Source organism: Coregonus clupeaformis, chromosome 17 (assembly GCF_020615455.1).
Source record: "Coregonus clupeaformis isolate EN_2021a chromosome 17, ASM2061545v1, whole genome shotgun sequence".
Taxonomy (NCBI): domain Eukaryota; kingdom Metazoa; phylum Chordata; class Actinopteri; order Salmoniformes; family Salmonidae; genus Coregonus; species Coregonus clupeaformis.
In genome coordinates, this window is record NC_059208.1 from 34,695,770 (window position 1) to 34,701,769 (window position 6,000).

The 6,000-nt window shown below is 42.1% G+C and overlaps 1 protein-coding gene across 3 annotated transcripts in view; it reads right to left on the reverse strand.

Annotated features, from left to right (window-relative positions):
• The window catches only part of cgnb (cingulin b), a 72,049-nt gene extending 66,364 nt beyond the window's left edge, over positions 1 to 5,685 (reverse strand). For 2 of the 3 annotated variants that reach the window (XM_041902890.1, XM_041902889.1), the window contains exon 1: positions 5,484 to 5,684. The gene's annotated coding sequence lies outside the window, so the exon portion shown is untranslated. Of the gene's footprint in view, positions 1 to 5,483 lie in introns of all 3 variants that reach the window. The other variant, XM_041902888.2, reaches the window with a different exon arrangement.
• Between the last annotated feature and the right edge of the window lie 315 nt (positions 5,686 to 6,000).

Consider the following 6,000-nt stretch of genomic DNA (forward strand, 5'->3'; position numbering starts at 1 on the left):
AATTCGCTGCTTCAACTTCAGCAGCCTACCTCTCCTAGTTGGGTGTGAGAGTTCAAGTGTGCCTAGTATGTGTGGTCTCATCGAAATAGAGTAGGCTGCCTACATGGGCGGAGAATCACGTGGCAGTTAACTTGAATATGAAATTAACTTAAATATGATTAGACGTGTCTGTAAATAAATATTGATAATGAAAAAAGTGGAGGGCGCTCAACCAACGTGAGTCGAAGTGCAATCAAAAAATGTAATCATAATTGAAAAGGAAAAGGCACAACACATACATAGGTTAGGCTACTATGGTGAGCGAGCATTGCGCCTTTTAATTTTCAATAAGTACGGATTACCCATTTATTTGTCTCTGCCTGCAAATCGTTGTCCTAAAAAAGGTAGACCATGACATATAAGACCATGCAAAACGTAGCAAGTGTCACTGTCATAATTCTTGCTGCTTCCAGTTCAGTAGCCATACCTGCGAGATCAGGTGCGCATGTGGTCTCAGTTAAATAGAGTAGGCTATAGCCTATGTATACATGGGCGGAGAAGCACGGGACAGTTATCTTTCCAAGGAAATGTACTTCCTAAATAGACCTATGATTAGGCTATAGTTTACTACATTGCCTACAAATAGGCATAAATATTGATCACCCATATTTCTCTGAAAATCTTCCCACTCCTAAAAGGTAGGCTATAAAAATAGCTCAAGAGAAAGTGCAAGTCTCTCCAACTCTGCTCTCTTCAAACTGCATCTAGCATATTGGCTAAATCTCTGGTAAATTAACCTATTTCTTAAGTTATTTTTGCGCATTTGATATTGCCTATAGGGCGCAAAATTGCTGGGACCATGACTGGCAAGTGAGCTGCGTCAGATACGCCTAAAATAACATTGCAGGACTTGCGGTTGTGTTTGGGACCAGTTCTTGCGGTAGCAGGTGGGAGTCGGATAGAAAGCCAGCGGGTGTGGGCAGGAGCGGGATGAAGAAATCGGTCCCGCGCAGACCTCTACTGTGCACCATGACAGTGAAGCCTGTAACGTTAGAGCTGTTTATTACTGTATCAGTGTGAAAAGTAGGGAATTAGATAGGGAAACTGACAGATCAATAACGTTACATTGCCATACTGACTAATAAAACTCACATTGCACTGAGAAAACATCAGAATAACAATCTTCAATAGTTTGTCAAATTTGTTTCATTGTTTGATTCAGGTCTAGTTTGATTGAGGCAAAAATAATAGCTAATGTAAGCCAACTTTTGGCCAGCTCTCTCTCGCTTGCCAAGTTCATTTACTTCTGAAACGGGACAAAACAAAGTTTACAAACAACTACTAACTGCTGTTAGTAATAATAGCCACCTCAAATCACTATCTGACAGATAACTAGAGGCTAGATCTGACCTGGCTGTGGTAGCTACTCACTAGCATAGCTTATTCATTCACCTCAGTCGAGAGGGGATGAAACATTAGCTGACGTTACATGTCAGTTACAAGACTAGCTCAGCACTGCTATTAAACACTAGTTTAAAAAATTATATGTTAAGTTAAACAGCAGTTACCTTGCCAGCTACATCAGTCAACTAAAGAGTAGCCATTTTCTGTTCTGCTTCCTTTTACAACTTAGTGAAAGAGTGCAACACGTACACTGACTGAACTACCTTCTCCGCTATGCAATCTGATTTCCGAGCTGGTCATGGGTGCACCTCAGCCATGCTCAAGGTCCTAAACGATATAATAACCACGTTCGATAAAAGACAGTACTGTGCAGCAGTCTTCATCGACCTGGCAAAGACTTTTGACTCTGTCAATCACCGCATTTTTATTGGCAGACTAAATTGCCTTGGTTTCTCAAATGACTGCCTCGCCTGGTTCACCAACTACTTCTCAGATCGAGTTCAAATTGTCAAATCGGAGGGCCTGTTGTCTGGACCTCTGGCAGTCTCTATGGGGGTGCCACAGGGTTCAATTCTCGGGCCGACTATTCTCTGTGTATATCAATGATGTCGCTCTTGCTGCTGGTGACTCTCAGATCCACCTCTACGCAGACGACACCATTTTGTATACATCTGGCCCTTCATTGGACACTGTTAACAAACCTCCAAACGAGCTTCAATGCCATACAACACTCCTTCCGTGGCCTCCAACTGCTCTTAAACGCTAGTAAAACTAAATGCATGCTCTTCAATCGAACACTGCTTGCACCCGCCCGCCCGCCTAGAATCACTACTCTCGGCGGGTCTGACTTAGAATATGTGGACAACTACAAATACCTAGGTGCCTGGTTAGACCGTAAACTCTCCTTCCAAAGTTAAATCTAGAATCGGCTTCCTATTTCGCAACAAAGCCTCCTTCACTCATGCTGCTAAACATGCCCTCGTAAAACTGACTATCCTACCGATCCTTGACTTCGGCGATGTCATTTACAAAATAGCTTTCAACACTCTACTCAGCAAATTGGATGTAGTCCATCACAGTGCCATCCGTTTTGTCACCAAAGCCCCATATACTACCCACCATTGTGACCTGTATGCTCTCGTTGGCTGGCCCTCACTACATATTCGTCACCAAACCCACTTGCTCCAGGTCATCTATAAATCACTTCTAGGCATATCCCCGCCTTATCTTAGATCATTAGTCACCATAGCAACACCCACCCGTAGTATGCGTTCCAGCAGGTATATCTCACTGGTCATCCCCAAAGCCAACACCTCCTTTGGTCGCCATTGCTTCCAGTTCTCTGCTGCAAATGACTGGATTGAACTGCAAAAATCTCTGAAGCTGGAGACACTTATCTCCCTCACTAACTTTAAGCATCAGTTGTCAGAGCAGCTTACCGATCACTGCACCTGTACACAGTCCATCTGCAATTAGCCCACCCAACTACCTCATCCCCATATTGTTATTTACATTGTTATTCATTTTGCTCATTGGCACCCCAGTATCTCTATTTGTACATCATCTTCTGCACATCTATCACTCCAGTGTTAATACTAAATTGTAATTATTTTGCACTATGGCCTATTTATTGCCTTACCTCCATAATTTACTACATTTGCACACACTGTATGTAGATTTTCTATTGTGTTATTGACTGTACGTTTTGTTTATTCCATATGTAACTCTGTGTTGTTGTTGTTTTTAATTGCAATGCTTTGCTTTATCTTGGCCAGGTCGCAGTTGTAAATGAGAACTTGTTCTCAACTGGCTTACCTGGTTAAATAAAAGTGAAATAAAAAAATAAATAAAATATGCTCAACTCTCCCGTGCTGGTCCAGCCATCCTTCCAGAATCTTTGCCTTCACACAGCCTGTCAGCCCGCTCTGTGGTGTCCACGCAGTCTTAAATCCAGTCGGATAAACACGGGAAACATCCTACCGCCTGCTCGGAGGCGTCCGCATGGTCCTAAAGCACACCGTAGCCACGTTATGTATCACATTCCAATTATAAAACTGGGGGGGGACAAAAATGCAATTTCAGAACGTCCCCAGTGAAAGTTGTGCCCCTGTGTTTTTGTAATTCCATCCTCTCTGTTTGAATATCAGATCAATCTTTGCCTGGCTATTTCTGGTTATTCTGGTGGGCCCATGAACCATTTGACAGAAATCTTGTTTTGTCATGGTGACTGCTTTAAGCCTCTTTTTGCCAGGGTTGTCCATCCAGTGGATATTGAAGTCACCAAAAACCAGCCATTCAGACTTGGATTTAAAAGACTTAAGTAGTTCTTCTAATTTGGCATAATATTGTACATCACATGCAGGGGGATTATGCACAACTAGAATATAAAAATGCATTTGTGATGACAAGAACACATTTACACCTAGACATTCCATAGGTGGCTCACTTCCCAGATGTACTTTGCACTTAATGGAGTCCTTGATGTATATCAAAACGCCCCCTCCTCTCCCAGTGGTTCTCCCTCTTTAAAACATTTGTATCCAGGAACATCAATCATATTCATTAAAATGTTACTATGAAGCTAGGTTTCTGTAAGACATTAAAAAATCTATACTTGACCCAACAAGCAATGATCTAATCCCATCACTCTTTGGGACCAAACTTCTTATTTTCAGATGTCCTCCAAATATGCCTTTTGGTTTTACTTTGGGATTCCAGACCACTTTAGCGCGATTGACCATTTCGAAAAAGTAACGTTTGCCTCTTTTGATATAGCAGTGTTCTTCAACCATGACAACCATACTGTCAATCCTCAGCCAATCAATACTGTTTACGCTACTTCAGTATTGGGAGAGAACGGGTTTGGGCAAAGTGGGATGGACAGGCTGGGTTTTTTGTAAAACAACATTGCAGTGAAAGTTTTTCATTGTAGCTCTACGTATCTTTTTAACCATTCACTTTCTAATGAGCTATGAATATGTGAGCCCTTAAGCACTGGTTTTAGGTCAAGTTATGTTGTATTAACCAAGTTTGTTTAGAATTTGTTAAACCTACTGGTAGCAATACTTTACCCTAGGCACGTATTCTCTTATCAGATTGGAAGATATTCGACATGAAGATTCGTAGAGGACACAGGTATCATCATGCCCAGGTGATAGTGAAGTGGTGTCAATGTTTACAGGGAAACTATATTATCATAATGTAGGCTACACCAAAAGGTCAACTTCAGAGGAGTAATTGAAAACAACATATAACGGTGACAGGAATAACCACATGCAAAATACGCTAACTAGGGAAACGGAAATCATTTTTTAAATTTCCTGACAACTTCAACGCGTAGCCTTTTATTTAGCAGACAGTTGTTTTTCGATATTTAAAAAGGTTTGTATTATATGCCTATGACAAATAAAATAAGCAGTATTGAGGGCCTAAAAAAAACAGTGCAACTGTCACCTGACCTCATCGAATTAATGGCGTCACACCCACCCAGCCAGCCAGTATCGGTGTGAACGAAACTAGGGATATTTGTGTGGCACAGTGGCACGATGACCACGAGAAGCGGGAAGAGACTCGAATATGTCCAGATATCAGCCTGTATCACGTAACGCATGAAAACACTCGCGACCTACTCTATCTATAAACCTACACTATGAGATATTCTGTGTTCACTATTCCATCTACAAAATGCTCAGGGTAGGCTGCTTTAGCCTATCGACTCCTATATGCGGCTTATAGGCTTCATGTCAATATCCACACAATTACAGCGGAGGACAAGACTGCTGCCAACGCACCACAACGCCACAGGTGTCCCCTATCAGTGCTTATCCCAAATGAACGCTCGCTCTCCAAAACGCTGATCAGCGAAATGCAGAGATGCTATTTAATACGAACGATTCAACAATTCCCTTTGGCGTTCCTTTACTGACCCCGACCGACGCCAATAACAAATAGACAGCAGACTAAGCAAATAATAAGTAGGCTACCCCAGTATCTGTGCGTTAGAGGTGGCTATGACGTGTGGCCTATCATTGACGTCTCTAACGCAGATACTGGGGGAAATAAGTAGCGTAGCTGTATGCAGTCGCGTTGTTATACCCTACCTGCTAGAATGGAGGAAGGTCCAGGCGAGATATCAGAATCTCCGTCTCAAGTACCCTTTTGATTATCGAGAGACGCGTGTGCTCACTCGCGGTGTTGTAGCCTAGAATATGATGTTTCACTATAGACATAGACAAATTTCTGCTGCTAGTACTAATACTACCACCACTACTAAAGCAACCTGTTGCCAGTAGGCTACGTCAGATAACTATCGTCCCGCCCTCGAAACAATCCGATTGGCGCAGTATACCGGGGAAGGCGGCACCTATTGAATGTACGGTCTTTTTGATATTGGCGGGACAGTGCTGCCAATCAAGGGTCTATCTATTACGATTATTTAAAGCCTATTTGCGCTCCATGGCTCCATTTGCTATAGGCTACATGAGTACATTAATCCGGTTTATTTGTATTAGACTAAAGTACCGTTTAAGGCTATTCTCAAATAGTCTAGAGATAAATGATCATTTATTGAGCACAATGAATATTGTAATTAAATATTATCACAGTTGAGTACTACAG